The sequence below is a fragment of the Dendrobates tinctorius genome, unplaced genomic scaffold (genome assembly GCF_039654945.1).
Source record: "Dendrobates tinctorius isolate UK_male_01 unplaced genomic scaffold, ASM3965494v1 ptg000028l, whole genome shotgun sequence".
Classification (NCBI taxonomy): domain Eukaryota; kingdom Metazoa; phylum Chordata; class Amphibia; order Anura; family Dendrobatidae; genus Dendrobates; species Dendrobates tinctorius.
Genome location: NW_027361696.1, coordinates 25,172,125 through 25,191,284, shown reverse-complemented (window position 1 = coordinate 25,191,284; position 19,160 = coordinate 25,172,125). Strand labels below are relative to the sequence as shown.

Below are 19,160 nucleotides of genomic sequence, written 5' to 3'. Positions count from 1 at the left end.
GAAAAAACAATCGACATCTTGCATCTCACCCCCATTCACTTCAATGGAGGAGAGCTACAATATCCGACACAACCTGTGCACAGTGGTGGCGCTGTTTTTCAGAAGAAAGTGGCCATGTTTTACTCATCCTAGGGAAAACTTTTACCCCTATTTAGCCATGAAGTATAATGGAATGAATATTCCTCCTTGTGATTTAGTCTGCTAGTATGAAAGACTCACATTGTAACAGCTCGCTGCTCAGGCGGATACAGGGGATTCCTGAATGTGTTACCCCCTGAATATACCCTATTAGAGCATATACGGTAGATATATAAGGATCGTCCCATTTTAGTACATTGTGCTGACTTCTCACACTGCGGGATACATTGTATCCATTCAGCAGAACATTCCATAATGTTCACATGGAATCAGAACTTTACACATGGAAGCAAGGAACCCCCGTGAAAAGGAAAACCTGGGGGCCGAGTCTGGCACTTCATAGCTGATTATCGCACTTTTATATAATAGCCATAAGCTGTAACTATAGAAATACTCATGATTCAGCACAAGCTGTCGGCATTATGTAATATTTTACTACTGTCAAATGTTTCCGGTTTCTCAGAAATTATTTCAGTGTCACAGCTAAATATAACCAGGAGTTGGGTCTGAGGCATGTTTAGGGTAAGGTTTCTCATAGGGAATGGAAGGTTATTGCAATGTTTTCTAGGTAGGTTATGTGTCAGACGATGCACGACCCCAGATGTATAAGAAATTCAGACATTATCTTGTTGTGATTAGTAAAGTTTTACTATCTACATATATAAATGCCTTATCATGTCTGTCTGTAACCGAAATCCCGCTGCGCTGATTGGTCGCGGCCGCCAGGCCCCCGCCAGGCCGCAGCCAATCAGCAACAGGCGCAGTGCACAGGCGCAGTCCGCAATTAGCAGGAAGCACACCACCGCTACTGTGCCGTCGGGAGATCAGCGGCGCTAGCCACTGATCTCCCGACGGTTGCCGCGTGTCATCTCCAGGCACATGGGCGTCAGCGGCGACGCAGCCGGAGATGCCCGGCACTTGCCGGTACCCAGGGTCCGGAGGAGAAGAGACTCCTTTGGACCCTCGGTACAATAAACGTGTAAAAAATAGAATTAAAATAAAAAATAGTGATCTACTCACCTTCTGACGGCCCCCGGAATCTGTCCCTCCTCTCCACGCTGCCGGCATCTTCTGTTCCCAGTACTGCTTTGTGCGAAATACCGCTGATGACGTCGTGCTCTCGCGAGAGGACGTCAGCAGCGGTCTTTGGCGCAAAGCAGTACTGGGAACAGAAGATGCCGGCAGCATGGAGAGGAGGGACAGATTCCGGGGGGCCGTCAGAAGGCGAGTAGATCACTATTTTTTATTTTAATCTGCCGCTGGCCATATTCTAGAGTACCCGATGCTTTAGAATCGGGCCAGCAGCTAGTATATTATAATTGTACAATTAGATATTTAGTGACTATTATGTATTTTAGGATTGTGCATTATCTGATGAGTTATTTTATTCTATGTTCTTATAGAGACACCATTAAAAGGCGAAGGAAAAATAATGTCTCCTATGTACTTAAAGGGGTTTTCAGAGCAGCTAATATAATTCTGTCCTGAATATTAGATCATTGTGAATCCAACATCTGTGTGTGGGGCATCTGGTAGTTATGTATTGTGTGATGTGCCTGTGTGTGCAGTGTGTGTATGTATGTGTGATGTTCCTGTGGTATGTGTGCAGTGTGTGTAAGTGTGTCTGTTTGGTAGTTGTCTTGTGTGTGTTGATGGTGTATGTACTGTATGTAACGTGTGTATATGGTACTATGGCCCAATAACGTGGGTGATGTTCCCTCTGATCTGTGCCCTCTGAAAATGATATCACAGTGGACAGACTGATAAATCGAGACAAAATAATAATGAATGCACTTGTACATAAAACCAATACATTTGTGTTCCTAAAAATCCCCCTGTGTCCTAAATGCTGCCTTAATTATGTAAGAACCATGCCACTTCTCCATTTAGAAACCACAAGTTCTTTCGTTTTTACAAGCCTCCCACATCTTCCATTACCAAACAGCTTCCTAAAAGTTTTACATTTTCCGCTGTTCCTGATAATCTTAATGATAGAATGCAACAAGATTAGAACGAGGGATCCATTTAAAAACCAGACTGACCAATCACGTAAGACTAAAATACCATCGTATTTATCTATATATTTAGTAACAGAGAAGAGATTAAAGATTTGTTGGAAATAAAGGGCATTCGCCGTGTAACTGTTCCCCAGTGTATATTACAAGAAAAGGAAACGATACGTATTCTGGGGCAGACAAACATTTTGTTGAAATCCAAAAAAAAAAAAGACATAAGCAGACGATGTCTTCACGAGATAGAAAGAGTTGAATGTCCTGAGAAATTAGGTAACTGGTGAAAAGTGGATGACTTCCTAACCCTAAACACAAAACAACCCGGAGGAATGGATTTCACACAGATTGTTTCTTGAAAATCCGGATCAGCTTTCGCTCATAACTATACCATGGGCGTGTGAGTGTATATAATATGTTGTTCAATGAGTAATTAATGTGTCGTTTCTAAAATTCACAGCCCTGGGTTGTTTCGTGCTTATGAATTATTTAGGGCGTAGATATAAAATGGGTGTATATATGGAAACTAGAAAAAAAATAAAGGTTGTACCATGATTTACCAAGAATGATTACTTTAGAACATTGAAACTGCATTACTGCCATAGAATATGCGAAAAAAATGCTATATAATGTATATATGAAATATCTCTAAAATTGCTATGAAAAATACAGTTAAAAAGAAGGTACTTACTGCATAGATTGGCCAATATATGTGAGCCCAACTGCCATGTCAAGGTGTCCTTAAAAAGTTAGGTCCCTGTCCTGATAGGTCACCTCTTCTAGGCAAAAAAGTCTACATTTAATGGCACAGGAATGGACCAGCTGTGGCACCATTTTTACCAAGGTTTGGATTTTTTTTTTCACCTCTTAAATTCAAAAATAAGCTAGACATGTTTGGTGACTGTGAACTTGTAATGACATGGAGAATCATAATAGCAGGTCAGATTTAGCATTTAGCGAACATTGTAATAAAAAAAAAAACCAAAAAACAACTGTGGAATTACACTTTTACTGCAATTTCATCGCACTTGGAATTTTTTTTCCCATTTTCCAGCACACAATATGCTAAAACCAATGGTGTCGTTCAAAAATACAACTCGTCCTGCAAAAAAACACGTCTTCACATGGCCATATTGACAGAAAAATAAAAAAAACGTTATGGCTCTGGGAATAAGGGGAGCAAAAAACGAAAACACAAAAATGAAAATATCTCTGGTTATGAAGGGACTAACAGGGATATCCAGGACTTCGTGAAAAGCAAAAAAGTGCCTAAGCACTGACAGGCTGGTAGTTGTTACCTACCTGTTGTGCCTGGCGGCATTTTTCGTTGGCACAGCACGGTCACAGACTAGCTTCCTCTGCTGACGTCATGTCAGAGTGGCGGCTTCTTTTCCACCGTGCTTTGTCGACTAGACAAGACTTCCGATGTCATTCTGATTGACAGTTGGTTCCCCCAGTTAAGCAGCGGGAATCCTGCTGTCAATCAGAATGACATCGAAAGTCGTGCCCCATCAACAGAGCGGGGCAGAAAAGACGACACTGATCTATCGACGTTACCGAGTCAGCTGAATCGCCGCCAGGAGGGGTCTGTGCCGGCGAAAAATTGCACCTGGCACAACAGGCAGGTAGGTAGCAACTACCTGCCTGTTTGTAAAAAACAAAAATGTGACTAAGTAGTAAGCCCCAGATATCCCTTTTAATAGAAACTTTTTATTTACTTGTTGTGAGTTCATTTTCCCCTTCACCGTTGATGTCTGATGAACTCCCTCTTCTGGTGAAGAGAGGTAGTGAAATTGATTGGGTTGGGAAGAACCTGTCATCTGAACAGGTGGAGCCTGATTGGACACCCGGAATCACTGAGTGGATATAAGGCAGCCGACGCCCTACAGGGGTGCTGGTGATCCTTTCTGCTCTGAGCTCTTGCAAACCAGTTCAGTACCTGTCTTCTGAAAGCTAAGTATTTGCTCTCTTATTTTTCCATGAGATATTGTCTGTTTACTTAGTGTTTGTCTTCTGCCTGCCCTTGTTGGTACAGGCTGAGCTCCATTTTTGTCTCTGGTCAAGTTGATCTTTTGCTCAGTCTTCAGAATATACCTGAGTGCTGATATAGTGTTTTTGAAGTCTAGTGACTTCAGGGCCTTTTTTCTATCAGACATGTTGGACATTATTTTGGCAGTATTTTTTCGGATTGCAGCCAGCATCTTTTCTGTCCATTCCTATTTAGATAGTTGGGCCCCATCGTTTGCTTAACCTGTCTTTCTGTCTGTGTTTGTGTTTTCATCTGCTTTTCACCGACAATACATGTTGTGGGCTGTCTATTGCTTTGGGGTCTGCTCTGGCGCAGTTTAGATTTCCCCTTTCTTTCTTTAGGCTTATTTAGTTCTCCAGCTGTGAACGAGGGGTCAAGGGCACCGTAGGAACCCCCCACGGCTACTGTTAGTTGTGTGAATAGGATCAGGGGTCTGCAATCCGATAGTTACCAACCTCTCCGGTTTTCTGGACTTAGCTTGTATTTTTGTTTTTTCCTCCTTCGGGGACTCATTCATAACATTACTCTTGATACACTGGAAACAAGGAGGGCAGTTTAATGCCCCTCTGTCCTAATTTTCTGAAATGGTGTTTAATACAGTCCTACAGACCTCCGAGTGTCAAACACGATGCACAATTGAGGAATTGAAATACTAACATTCCTGGGAAGCTTATTAGCAGGAAATCAGATTATTGAGAAAATTTGGTCAAGTTGGAAAATTTCAAAATATCCGCTCATCTCTACCGGTTACTTTCTGTGACTTAGGGTATAATATTGAAGTCACATGGAGAGATGGTCGCACTCATCGAGTTGAATAGGGTCTGTGACCCGTTGAAGCGCTCGAGTAGAGCGAAACGGCCGTTGTCAGCCTTTTTGCACTCCTTATGTCACTCCCCCGGCCCGACATGTGATGTATATGTCAATAAACCCGTGAAATTCTTTCAACTCGATGAGTGCGACCATCTCTCCATGTGAATTCTGAGGATCGCCTATTTTCAGGTCAAGCACCAGAGTTTACCAGTTGCCGGCTTCCTGCACACCGCACACCTCCTGATACCCTATGGTAACAGCGGTGCCATCCGCGTTTTCTCTTGAATTTGCTATTTATAATATTGAAGTAGCAAATGCGTCAGAGCCTCAGAGGTTCTTTTATTCTATAGCTTGATAAAATTTTAATGGACGGAAAAATTAAGTATTTTGATTTTTTTTTATGTGAAAGTGCAATATTATTATATTCTCCTTTTTTTCAGATGCATCATACTGTTGGTCACCAGTCCGATCAGCACTCACACTGATTGGACTTTCTTCAGTCACATGGTGAGTCTCGAGAAGTTTCTATATGACCGGACATATATTGTCACACGTCATTAGTGTTGACTTTGGACTTGGCTTCAGCTTTATTAAGTAGCATTTTCAATCAGATGTATAAGTTCCGTTTTCTTGAAAAACTTACCATTAAGCAACAAGCCCCCACTGGTCAGTGGGAAGAATATGGACTTTATAGATTTGGCTTAGAACCCACCAATCCACAACATATTGCAACATGTTGCCATTTCCCCATTTTACTCTGATTTTTTTTTTGCAGAAAGTTTGTTTGGTTTAAGAATTTTAAAGAGGTTGTTGAACTGCATTTTTTGGTGAATTTTTGCCTCTTTAAGGCCCCATCTCACATAGCGAGATCACTAGCGAGATCGCTAATGTGTCACCACATTTTGTGACGCAACAGCGATCTCGCCTGCGATCTCGCTACATGTGACACGCAGCAGCAACCGGCCCTCCTGCTGGATATCGCTGATCGTGCAGGAATGTCCTGGGCCATTTTTTTGTCATTGGCGTCCCGTTGGCCAGCGCGCACCGCTGTGTTTGATCGCTGGATCGTTGCTGCGTTGCTGAAGAGATCTGCCTGTTTGGCAGCTTACTAGCGATCATTTAGCGACGCACCAGTAATCCCTACCAGGTCGCATCGTTGTCGGTATCGCTGGTGCATCACTAACTGAAACGGGACCCTTAGACTTCTATGGGGAGAACCAACAGTAAGGAACATGTAAATGTGGGATCCTTACACATAGTTACAGACTCATCCACTCTCAAGAACCATGTAGGTCTTGTAAAATATAACTTTTATTCAGATAATAAATACACAATAGAAACAATAACTAATAACAGAGTAACCCAATGGATGACCACATAAATAAGTACATATGCAAAGACTTATGTATTGCTAAATAAAAAACCTTCCCAAATAGAAAGACAAGCCTATCCAGAGTAAATATAGAAAGCTTACATATAGGGGTACATCAAAGGGGACACCCTCCCTAAGACCAAAATAAATTCAAGTACGTCACTGACTGTGTGTAGCATCCCTAGTGGGAGGTAAGGCTATAAAGATATGATATTGATATGGTACTTACAGTTGTGGCCAAAAGTATTGACACCCCTGCAATTTTGTCAGATAATACTCAGTTTCTTCCTGAAAATGATTGCAATCACAAATTCTTTGGTATTATTATCTTCATTTAATTTGTCTTAAATGAAAAGAGAATGAAGCAAAAAGCAAAACATTAATCATTTTACACAAAACTCCAAAAATGGGCCATACAAAAGTATTGGCACCCTCAGCCTAATACTTGGTTGCACAACCTTTAGCCAAAATAACTGCGACCAACCGCTTCCGGTAACCATCAATGAGTTTCTTACAATGCTCTGCTGGAATTTTAGTCCATTCTTCCTTGGCAAACTGCTCAAGGTCCCTGTTATTAGAAGGGTGCCTTCTCCAAACTGCCATTTTTAGATCTCTCCACAGGTGTTCTGTGGGATTCAGGTCTGGACTTATTGCTGGCCACCTTAGAAGTCTCCAGTGCTTTCTCTCAAACCATTTTCTAGTGCTTTTTGAAGTGTGTTTTGGGTCATTGTCCTGCTGGAAGACCCATGACCTCTGAGGGATACCCAGCTTTCTCACACTGGGCCCTACATTATGCTGCAAAATTTGTTAGTAGTCTTCAGACTTCATAATGCCATGCACACGGTCAAGCAGTCCAGTGCCAGAGGCAGCAAGCAACCCCAAAACATCAGGGAACCTCCACCATGTTTGACTGTAGGGACCGTGTTTTTTTCTTTGAATGCCTCTTTTTTTCTCCTGTAAACTCTATGTTGATGCCTTTGCCCAAAAAGCTCTACTATTGTCTCATCTGACCAGAGAACATTCTTCCAAAACGTTTTAGGCTTTTTCAGGTAAGTTTTGGCAAACTCCAACCTAGCTTTTTTATTTCTCGGGGTAAGAAGTGGGGTCTTCCTGGGTCTCCTACCATAAAGTCCCTTTTCATTCAGACGCCAACGGATAGTTACGGGTTGACACTGTTTTACCCTCGGACTGCAGGGCAGCTTGAACTTGTTTGGATGTTAGTCGAGGTTCTTTATCCAACATCCGCACAATCTTGCGTTGAAATCTCTTGTCAATTTTTCTTTTCCGTCCACATCTAGGGAGGTTAGCCACAATGCCTTGGGCTTTAAACTTCTTGATGACACTGCACACAGTAGACACAGGAGCATTCAGGTCTTTGGAGATGGACTTGTAGCCTTGAGATTGCTCATGCTTCCTCACAATTTGGTTTCTCTAGTCCTCAGACAGTTCTTTGGTCTTCTTTCTTTTCTCCATGCTCAATGTGGTACACACAAGGACACAGGACAGAGGTTGAGTCAACTTTAATCCATGTCAACTGGCTGCAAGTGTGATTTAGTAATTGCCAACACCTGTTAGGTGCCACAGGTAAGTTACAGGTGCTGTTAATTACACAAATTAGAGAAGCATCACGTGATTTTTCGAACAGTGCCAATACTTTTGTCCACCCTCTTTTTTATGTTTGGTGTGGAATTATATCCAATTTGGCTTTAGGACAATTCTTTTCGTGTTTTTTTCTTTTAAGACAAATTAAATGAAGATAATAATAACAAAGAATTTGTGTTTGCAATAATTTTCAGGAAGAAACTGAGTATTACCTGACAAAATTGCAGGGGTGTCAATACTTTTGGCCACAACTGTACATGTTGTAGTGTGGCAGGTAGTATTAACATGTGGTCCTGGCGCCCCAATGCGCATTTCACCCTTGGTTCATCACGGAGCCAGGACCACATATTATTACTTTTTGCCACACTACAACATGTAAGTACCATATAAATATCATACCTTGATAGTCTTATCCCCCCTTAGGGATGCTATTGAGATATGATATTGAAATGGTATTTACATGTTGTAGTGTGGCCTGTAATATTAACATGTGGGCTTGGTGCCCCCACAAGCGTTTCACCCTTGGTTCATCATGGTGCCAGGACCACATGATAACAGAGAACTGAATAAAAAGGAAACGCAATAGGGTCTTAACCGATAAACAATAAGGTGCAAAGGAAAATAATCCACTCACCTAGTAGGGTTGCTACAAAGCAACATGTATCTGGCATGTATATATGTCACAGCTGCTGCAAGGACACAGGTCTTGAGAAGGAGCAAATTGAACAAAGAAACTGTGAAGGAGGTGCCATTTATGCTCTGCCGATGATGAATCCACAGTACATCCAACGGAATATGTTGAATTATTTATTGAATAGGTTTGCAGAGTCAGCGCGTTTCAAGATCGCGGAGGACTTCTTCATCAGGACAGAAACCAGGTGTGACTAACAGAAATAGTTGTCCTTTTATGTTGTATTCTTTAAAAAAAAAAAATCCGCCAAACCGGGCACATGACCTTGTCAGAGTACAGCAAAGTCATGGGGTTAATGGTGATTAAAAGTCTGATATAAAATGCATAATTAAAAAAAATATTAGACACTGAAATGCAACAATTAATATAATAAAATGCATAGACATATATTAAAAAATAAAAACTAATAAAATCATTGGATCTTAGAATTGGATGAATGCATATGTGTGACAAGAGGGATCTGAACTTGAGGGTTTGGGTGATCCTCTCCACATATCATTTTTGACAGCTGCAGATAATGACGTATATCACAAAGCAGGAATTACAGGACATGGGGTTTCTAATGTGAATTTTTTCACCCGATTGTGGACTGATCAAATGTAACAGTCCGTCACAATAGCGTGACAATACAAGCAATTCTTAGGAGAACGTTTAGCGATCATATTCACTTGATGGTTATTAATAGTTGGATAATGGGAGCATCAGGACCTGTACGTACCGTAAGCCCACATCCACTAACAATCTTCTAAGATGGACAAGTCATCACCCTGTTTCCCTGAAGAAGGGGATACCCAAAGGGCAGTTCATGTATATTAGAAGGAACTGCTCAGATTTGGGTACGAGGCAGGCCAGGGATTTGTATGACAGATTTAGAACAAGGGATTATCCTTGCAATGTCCTGGATGGTCCTCTTAATGAAGCATATTTTGCTGATAGGCAATCTCTCCTAAGAAAAAAAGACACCTGGACTGATCAGGAGAACAACTTGGTTAGGATAATTGGGACATTTGATGGACAATCTGAGAGGGTGTATCCCCGAAACCAAGTATTACATATAGGAGAGGGAGGTTGATTGGTGATCAGCTGGTTGACAGCTTGTCTTGTATCAAAGGCCCAAAAATACAGGGACCTGGTTAGACAGAAAACCTCTGGGCTTTTTTAAATGTGGGAACTATTCAAAATACAGTATGATGTCTCAAGGAAAAACCTTTAGTAGTGCAGCTAATGGAATAATTTTTTCTGTCAGGGATTTTGGAAATTGCAGGTCTATGGGTCTGGTATATAAAGCTACCTGTACCTGTCCCATGGACTATATTGGGAAGACCATAAGGGAACTGAGGGTGAGGGTGGGCGAACATTTATGTGACATCAAAAATAAACGTGATACACCTGTTGCCCGCCACATGAATGATGTACATGGTGGATGTTTGAATGAAATCACCTTTAGTATGATCGAGCTGGCCAGACCAAGGACAAGCCGACAAAATAAATTCATTGCTTCATTCATGTCGGCTTGTCCTGCGTTCTCATTCTGAGCTGCTGCTGTACAGTTTCTAGTGTGTTGCTGCATCTAGCATCTTTTAAACCGATTTTCCTTTTTTTACTTAAAAATAACTTCATATTATTTTTTTCAGCGTTTAACTAAAATTATATTTTTTATTGGTAAAGAATTAAAATTATGCTTTTATTTTCTCCCCCCTTTTTTTAGAAAGATTGCAATGCTTTCCTTGAGAAAAAGTAGCTTGCTGCTTCCATACGGTAGTCCTCTTGTAAGGCATCCACCTCTGAACAGGAATAACCCCCTTTTTTTGCAGGTTCATGTCCACCTGAGCAGATGTTCGGTTCTTTCTTTTTTCTTTCAGTCTTTTTCCATGTTAAAATCATAAATTTGACTTTATTATCTCTTTTGGGAAATGTAAATTTAATCAAAAAATCTTCTAAAATACGTATACTTTTGTAATATATCCTAGGTGAACTGTTAACCATGTGGTGTCATTGAACTTTGACACTTTATCATCTGACTTGTTGGCGCTCATTTTTTTGAAATCCAGCGTCCTTCCAAACCTATTTATGTCTGTGATACCTGTATGTATTTTGTGGTATTTCCTGATGAAGGGGGCATGAGACCCCTGAAACGCGTAGAATAAAACCACTGCAATCATACAGCATTCTCCTGGAATTTGTCTAAAGCGGCAGCGCGGAATATAGCTACAAACTCCCTTTGGATTTATCATTTCTTCTGGTCACTGAAGACCTGTGGATCTGCAGCAGCCGCTACCTACACGCTCTTATCTCATCCTAACCAGGTGAGCATATTTCAAGATATACTGTCCTTTGTAACGTGGATAAGACCCTATTGCGCTTTTGTCTCCCCCCCTTTTTTTTGCAATATTTGGGCACATGGCAGAGCTCGGAAGGGAAGCAGCGCCATTTGACTTTTTTGGCTGGAATTGAGATCGGACACCATGTCGCGTTTGGAAAGCCCCTGATGTACCAAAACAGTGGAAACCCCCACAAATGACCCCATTTTGGAAACTAGACCCCCAACGAACTTATCTAGATGTGTGGTGAGAACTTTGAACCCCCAAGTGCTTCACAGAAGTTTATAACGCCCAGGCGTGAAAATAACAAAAAAAATTTTGACACAAAAATGATATTTTTGCCCCAAAATTTTTATTTTCCTAAGGGCAACAGGAGAAATAGGACCCAAAAGTTGTTTTGCAAATTGTCCTGAGTAGGCTGATACCCCATATGAGGGGGTAAAACACTGTTTGGGTGCATGGCAGAGCTTGGAAGGGAAGGAGCACCATTTGACTTTTTTAACGCAGAATTGGCTGGAATTGAGATCAGACGCCATGTTGCGTTTGGAGAGCACCTGATGTGCGCAAATAGTGGAAACCCCCAATTCTAACCTTAACCCTAGCCCTAGCCCTAATGGGAAAAAGGAAATAAATACATTTTTTTAATTTTATTATTTTTCCCTAACTAAGGGGGAGATAACGGGGGGGTTTGATTTACTATTTATGGCGGTTTTTATATTTGGCGGCTGTCGCACGCTAAAAGATGCTTTTTATTGTAAAAATAGTTTTTGCATCACCACATATTGAGAGCTATAATTTTTCCATATTTTGACCCACCGAGTCATGTGAGATTTTATTTTTTGCGGGACGAGTTGACGCTTTAATTGGTATCATGTTCGGGCATGTGACTTTTTTGATCGCTTTTTATTTCGTTTTTGGGACGCAGAATGAACAAAAACCAGCGTTTCATGAATTTCTTTTGGGTGGTGCGTTTATGCCGTTCCGGGTGCGGTAAAATTTATAAGGCGGTTTTATTCTTCGGGTCAGTGCGGTTACAGCGATACCTCATTTAGGTCGTTTTTTTATGTTTTGTCGGTTTTATGCAATGAAAACAATTTTATATAAAAAATAATTATTTTTGCATCACTTTATTCTGCGAGCTATAACTTTTTTATTTTTTCGCTGATGATGCTGTATGGCAGCTCGTTTTTTTGCGGGACAAGATGACGTTTTCAGCGGTACCATGGATATTTATATGCGTCTTTTTGATTGCGCGTTATTGCACTTTTTGTTCGGCGGTATGATAATAAATCATTATTTTTTGCTTCGTTTTTTATTTTTATTTTTTAAGGGGTTCGCTTAAGGGGTTAACTATTGGGACAGTTTTATAGGGCGGGTCGTTACTGACGCGGCGATACCAAATGTGTACTTTTATTGTTTGTTTTTTTTTCCAAAAAATGAATTTATTGGGGAATATTTTTTTTTTTTTTAATTTATTTAGCGATTTTTTTTAAAATTATTTTTACACTTTTTTTTATTTTTTTTTTTACTTTATTACAATGTCCCAGGGGGGGACATAACTGTCCTGTGACAGATCGCTGATCTGTCACATCACAGATCACTGTGACAGATCAGCGATCTTTCACAGGCACTGCACAGGCTTCCTCATGCCTGCGCTTTGCAGGCACTGAGGAAGCCAGCTTCCTGCAGGCCCCCGGAGGTCCCCGTCGTCATACTGGATCCGGGGACCTGCAGGAAAGGAGCCCCCGGCAGCAGCGCTGCACATTGCGCTGCCGTGGGGGGATCAGGGAAGCACGGAGGGAGCCCCCTCCGTGCCGATGCTTCCCTTTAACCCCTGGTACACCGCGATCGTGTTTGATCGCGGTGTGCAAGGGGTTAACGTATCGGGGGCGGTCCGTGACCGCCCCTGACACATTGTGCCGGGTGTCAGCTATGATAATTAGCTGACACTCGGCCGCGATCAGCGGCGCTCACCAAGTGGGCGCCGCTGATCGCGATGACGTAAATTCCGTCCATGGTAATTAGGTCCATGGTCACATGGACGGAATATTACGTCAATTGTAGGTAAGGGGTTAAAAAGGGATTCCTGGTTAGTATTTTCGGAATTATTAAAGATTTGCATAATGAGCTTTCTGAGGTATTTTTGTTGCACAAATCTTTTATTAACGATGTCAGCTTGGTTTAAAAAAAATCAGGATCTAAAAGGTACAATTTCTCCTAATCCTTCTGAACTGGATTGAGGTATATTGGACAGCCATTTGGAGTAATGCCCACTCCTGAAGTGGATGTAACTGTTAGTATCCACTTTCTTAAAGAAGTTTTCAGTACATATGCGATTATCTGTAATTATCTGGCTTCAGACATAATTTCAGGTGCTACAAGCCCGTACGCCTTTTTTTTCTCAAGTTCGGCTCTCTCTTGTCATACATACGGATTCATCCAATTCTAATATCCAATGATTTTATTAGTTTTTAAAATATGGCTGTACATTTTATAATATTAATTGTTGCATTTCAGGTAGTATTAACGTGTTCCTGGTGCCCCAACACGCGTTTCACCCTTGCTTCATCTGAGGGCTCCAGAACCTCATGTTATTACTACTTGCCACACTACAGCATGTAAGTACCATATCAATATCATACCTTGCTAGCATTATACCCCATTATGAATGCTGTTGAGATATGATATTGATATGATATTTACATGTTGTAATGTGGCAGGTAGTACAGTACTAACATGTGTTCCTGACACCCCAACGCGCGTTTCACTCTTGCTTCATCAGAGTGCCAGGACCACATTTTATTACTACCTGCCACACTACAACATGTACGTACCATATCAATATCATATATTGATAGCCTTATCCCCTAGTGATGCTATTGATATAGGATATTGATATGGTACTTACATGTTGTAGTGTGACAGGTAGTAATAACGTGGTCCTGGTGCCTCCTGAGAAAGCAAGGGTGAAACAGGAGAATGTGAGAACCATATCAATATTATATATCGATAGCATCTCTAGTGGGGGAATAAGGTTATCGGTATATGACATTGATATGGTACTTACATGTTGTAGCATTGCATGTAGTAATAACATGTGGTTCTTGTGTGCCGAAACGCATTTCACCATTACTTAATGCCCAATGTATTACTTTTAGGCTACAGTATGTTCACAGCTTGCCTTTTTATGTGTTTTTCTTTATGATAATTTTCAGTTGCATTTTACAGTACCAACAGAGTCAATGGGATTTCAGAAAGCTCACACACACAGTTTGTTTTTGTTTTTTCTTTTCAGTATTTTGTGAAAATCCTTGGTTTTGCAGAATGCAGCATGTCACTTCTTTCAGCATTTTTCACCCATTGAAAGTAATGGGTGGTGCAAAAAACTCTGGAAAAAATGCAGATATCAGTTTTTGCCGCATTTTTGGTGACAAAACCTGATGAAGTAGAATCAGATTTTTTTTAAGCACTAAATTTTATCAGCATGCCCAAGAGACAAACGTACCATGACAAAAATGCAGGAGAAAATGCAACAAAAACTAAACAATACCTACTTTTTTACATCAAGTTTCTTTAAAAAAAAATGCATCAAACGCACAAAGTATGAACATAGCCTTATGTGTTTTATGTTTTGGGTTTTTTTAAATTCATTTTTCTGTTTTTGTGTAAATTGACAATTTATAATAAAGTTTGGATATACTTTTAATATACTTCTTTTGTACTTTTATTACTTATTTTGATGATAGTGATAGGATTATTTATCTTGAATGAAACGCAAATAAAAGAAAAATGAGATCTCGTATAGATCAATCATTTATCATCTAATTTTTATGAATACATTGTAATTATTAACATTGGAAACTGCATTTAGTTCTGATGTATAAAAACAAAAGCCATATGGAAGACAATGCAGATGAATAGTAGTCAATAGCTTTGGTAACTGGCATAAAAAAAGAACAAAAAAAAACAAAACTATATTTACACCGGATTTATACAGGTTCATCTCGCAAAATTAGAATATCATCAAAAAGATAATTTATTTCAGTTGTTCAATACAAAAAGTGATGCTCATATATTATATAGAGTCAGTACAAACAGAGTGATCTATTTCACGTGTTTATTTCTCTTAACCCCTTTATGACATATGACGTACTATCCCGTCCAGGGACCCGGGCCCATATGACCGTGGACGGGATAGTACGTCATCACGATCAGCTGCGCTCCCAGGGGGAGCGCAGCTGATCGTGGCCGGGTATCAGCTGATTATCACAGCTGACACGCGGCACTATGTGTCAGGAGCGGTCACGGACCGCTCCCGGCACATTAACCCCTGGCACACTGCGATCAAACATGGTCGCAATATTCCGGGGGCATAGGGAAGCATTGCGCAGGGGGCTCCCTGCATTTTCACCTGACACTATCGGAACAACGCAATATGCTTGCATTGTTCCAAGGACCTCCTCCCTGCAGGCCCCCGGACCCAAGATAGCCACAGGGTCCTTCCTGGTCCTGCAGGGAGGTGGCTGTTAGTGCCTGCTGAAAGCAGGCGCTGAGAAGCCACCTGCACTGCCTGTCAGATCGCTGATCTGACAGTGCAGTGCAAAGTGTCAGATCAGCGATCTGACTTTACACTGTCAGAGACACCGCACTACACTTGGTCATAGAGCCAGTGCACGTGTCCTGAGTACAGAAGCAGTGCTAAGAGTTACCTGGGGAGCAGGGCAGCAGAGGTGACAAAGCGTGCTACAAGCTAATAGTGTCAGGGTCCAGTCAGCGCTGGAAAGTAAAGAGGCACAGGACCTGCGGACACTGAAAATGAGCAAGCTTGCACAGGACCTATGGTCATGTGACTGCAAGGGGGCGGGGCTTAGCGTCAGAGAACTCAGATTATGGCAAAGCAGAAGTCATGCACAGTATAGACGAGCGAGGTACAGGAGGGATAAACAGACGGGAGGTCAGACAAAGCAAAAGGTCATACACAAGATATCAGTACAGTACCTGGGAGGAGACAGAACGGATAGTAAGGGCCAAGCAGAGATCAAAACCCAACAGACATAGGAGGTACCAGGCAGAATCCAAAGCAGGGAACAGACCGAGTCATACACAGAGAATCAAGTAACCAGAACCCAGCACTAACACACTCAGGGGTCACCACACAATGCCAAGGGCGAAAGTATAACTGACAGGGATGGGAGCATCCTGAGGCTATAAGAAGCCTCCCCCAGAACCAGGGAGAGGCCACAATCATAGCCCCAGGTGTGCAGGTAAGGCTGGTTTCACATTTGCGTTTTTTAGCGCTGGAAAAAAACGCTAACCTGCTTATGCGTTTTTTCCCCTATATTTAACATGGGTGCGCATACCTGCGCACTGCCATGCGCATGTATGCGATTTTCATGCGCTGCGTTTTTTTGGGGTATGCATTGGTATTTTCCAGACGCAGCATGTTGCATTTTTTGGCCCTGCAAAAAAGCGCATGCGCACATATGCGCACGTTTTGCGCTAAAAATGGCCATTATAGCCTATGGGTGCGCATATGTGCGCATTGGCATGCTTATGTATGTGTTTTTTTGCACAAGCGTTTTTTTTTTTAACCATGGAATTTAGGGGTTTGGGTTAGAGTTAGGGTTAGTTAAAGGGGTTTAGGGTTAGGGTTAGGGTCAGGGTCAGGGTTAGGGTTGGGGTTAGGGTCAGGGTCAGGGTTAAGTATGGTTTGGTTAAGGGTTAGGGTCAGGGTTAGGGTTAAGTATGGTTTGGTTAAGGGTTAGGGTCAGGGTTAGGGTTAGGGTTTAGGGTTTGGGTTAGGGTTAAGTATGGTTTGGTTAAGGGTTAGGGTCAGGGTTAGGGTTAGGGTTAAGTATGGTTTGGTTAAGGGTTAGGGTCAGGGTTAGGGTTAGGGTTAAGTATGGTTTGGTTAAGGGTTAGGGTCAGGGTTAGGGTTAGTTAGGGTTTAGGGTTTGGGTTAGGGTTAAGTATGGTTTGGTTAAGGGTTAGGGTCAGGGTTAGGGTCAGGGTTAGGGTCAGGGTTAGGGTCAGGGTTAGGGTCAGGGTTAGGGTCAGGGTTAGGGTCAGGGTTAGGGTCAGGGTTAGGGTCAGGGTTAAGTATGGTTTGGTTAAGGGTTAGGGTCAGGGTCAGGGTTAGTTAGGGTTAGGGTTTAGGGTTTGGGTTAGGGTTAAGTATGGTTTGGTTAAGGGTTAGGGTCAGGGTTAGGGTTAGGGTCAGGGTTAGTTAGGGTTTAGGGTTTGGGTTAGGGTTAAGTATGGTTTGGTTAAGGGTTAGGGTCAGGGTTAGGGTCAGGGTCAGGGTTAGGGTTAGGGTTAGGGTTAGTTAGGGTTTAGGGTTAAGTATGGTTTGGTTAAGGGTTAGGGTCAGGGTCAGGGTTAGGGTTAGTTAGGGTTAGTTAGGGTTTAGGGTTTGGGTTAGGGTTAAGTATGGTTTGGTTAAGGGTTAGGGTCAGGGTTAGGGTCAGGGTCAGGGTTAGGGTTAGTTAGGGTTTAGGGTTTGGGTTAGGGTTAAGTATGGTTTGGTTAAGGGTTAGGGTCAGGGTTAGGGTTAGGGTTAGTTAGGGTTAGGGTTAGGGTCAGGGTCAGGGTTAGTAAAGTCTTGGTTTGGGTTAGTGTGAGGGGCCACCTAATGTTGGAAAAAAACGCAAACGCGGTAAAAACACACTAAAAACGCTGACAAACGCATAAAAACGCTGCGTTTTTTTCATGCATGCTCATAAAAATGCTTGAAAAAAACGCAGCAGTTGTATGCTTTTGTATGCGTTTTTTTAATGCGTTTTTTTGCGGGAAAAACGCGCTGCAAAAAAAAGCAAGTGTGAAACTAGCCTAAGCCTGCACCGGGATCACAACCTTTAACCCCAGAAATGCCAGTCATCAGCACTGGTTCCAGACATTAACCCCACGTGTGCGAGTCAAACCCGCACTGAGATCATGACATACACAGTAATGTCCCACCCTGGGACAAAGTAATAAAGTAAAAAGAAAAAACATATAGAAATAATTTAAAAATTCCTAAATAAAGAAAAAAAATATTCCCCAATAAATTCTTTTTTTGTAAATAAAAAAAGCAAAACAATAAAAGTACACATTTAGTATCGCCGCATCCGTAACAGCCCGTCCTATAAAACTTTCCCACTAGTTAACCCCTTTAGTGAACCCCTTAAAAAAAAACAATGTTTTATCATCATACCGCCGAACATAAAGTGCAATAACACGCGCTCGAAAAGACGGATATAAATAAACATGATATCGCTGAAAACATCATCTTGTCCAGCAAAAAACGAGCTGTGATACAGCATCATCAGCGACAAAATAAAAAGTTATAGCTTGCAGAATAAAGCGATGCAAAATAATTATTTTTTCTATAAAATAGTTTTTATTGTATAAAAGCGCGAAAACATAAAAATATAAATGAGGTATCGCTGTAACCGTACTGACCCGAAGAATAAAACTGCTTTATCAAATTTACCACACGCGGAACGGTGTAAATGCCCCCCCCTCCAAAAGAAATTAATGAATTGCTGGTTTTTGTTCATTCTGCATCCCAAAAATCGAAATAAAAAGTGATCAAAAAATGTCATGTGCTCCAAAATGGTACCAATAAAAATGTCAATGTGTCCCGCAAAAAATAAGACTACGCAAGACTCAGTGGGTCAAAATATGGAAAAATTATAGCTCTCAAAATATGGTGATGCAAAAACTATTTTTTGCAATAAAAAGTGTCTTTTAGCATGACAGCTGCCAAACATAAAAACCTGCTATAAATAGTAAATCAAGCCCCCTTTTATCACCCCCTTAGTTAAGGAAAAATAATAAAATTAAAAAAAATGTATTTATATCCATTTTACCATTAGGGCTAGGGCTAGGGTTGGGATTAGAGTTGGGGTGTGTTGGGGTTAGGGTTGGAGTTAGAACTGGGGGTTTCCACTGTTCAGGCACATCAGGTGCTCTCCAAACGCGACTTGGCGTCTGAACTCAATTCCAGCCAATTCTGCATTGAAAAAGTCAAAAGTGTTCCTTCCCTTCCAAGATCTGCCATTCGCCCAAACAGTGATTTACCCCCACATGTGGGGTATCAGCCTACTCAGGACAAATTGCACAACTTTTGGGGTCCAATTTCTCCTGTTACCTTTGGGAAAATAAAAACCACACATCTAGATAAGTTCCTTGAAGGGTCTAGTTTCCA

At 41.5% G+C, this 19,160-nt stretch overlaps 1 long non-coding RNA gene across 2 annotated transcripts in view; it reads left to right on the top strand.

Annotated features, from left to right (window-relative positions):
- LOC141085230 (uncharacterized) overlaps nt 1-19,160 on the top strand; it is a 386,172-nt gene that overhangs the window by 355,381 nt on the left and 11,631 nt on the right. For both annotated transcript variants that reach the window (XR_012231236.1, XR_012231235.1), the window contains 2 exons: nt 5,427-5,493; nt 8,779-8,838. This is a non-coding gene — a long non-coding RNA (uncharacterized lncRNA). The remainder of the gene's footprint in view (nt 1-5,426; nt 5,494-8,778; nt 8,839-19,160) is intronic.